Source organism: Antrostomus carolinensis, unplaced genomic scaffold (genome assembly GCF_000700745.2).
Source record: "Antrostomus carolinensis isolate BGI_N321 unplaced genomic scaffold, ASM70074v2 scaffold42813, whole genome shotgun sequence".
NCBI classification, from domain to species: domain Eukaryota; kingdom Metazoa; phylum Chordata; class Aves; order Caprimulgiformes; family Caprimulgidae; genus Antrostomus; species Antrostomus carolinensis.
The window spans coordinates 663-960 of record NW_010303880.1 but is presented as its reverse complement, the minus strand read 5'-3'; the positions used below and the strand labels follow the sequence as shown (position 1 = coordinate 960).

At 66.8% G+C, this 298-nt stretch overlaps 1 protein-coding gene across 1 annotated transcript in view; it reads left to right on the top strand.

Annotated features, from left to right (window-relative positions):
- Window positions 1-298, top strand: part of CYP27A1 (cytochrome P450 family 27 subfamily A member 1) — a gene marked incomplete at its 3' end in the record, with an annotated part of 3425 nt that overhangs the window by 2470 nt on the left and 657 nt on the right. The gene's annotated exons all lie outside the window — the stretch shown is intronic.

The following is a 298-nucleotide window of genomic DNA, read 5'->3' as shown; positions in this document are numbered from 1 at the left end:
GGGCGGGGCCCGGGGGCCATCCCCCCCCCCCGCCCCCCAGCCCCTGCGAGCTCAGGGCTGGTGTTTGGGCGAATGGTGCTCCACAGGGCCAAACCCTCAGGGATCAGTTGGTACAGACCCTGTCTTCTACTCTGCTCCCTGCCTTAGTTTCCCCCATGCTCGCTGCCCCTCACCCCTGGCTTCCCTGTGCTCTGGAGCAGGGGCTTTCTGGTGCCGTACTCGTGCCACACTTGGCACAAGGCTGCTCCGGTACCGGCCCAATCTCCCTCACTCCCCTTGGTGCTCTGCTCCCCCAGAC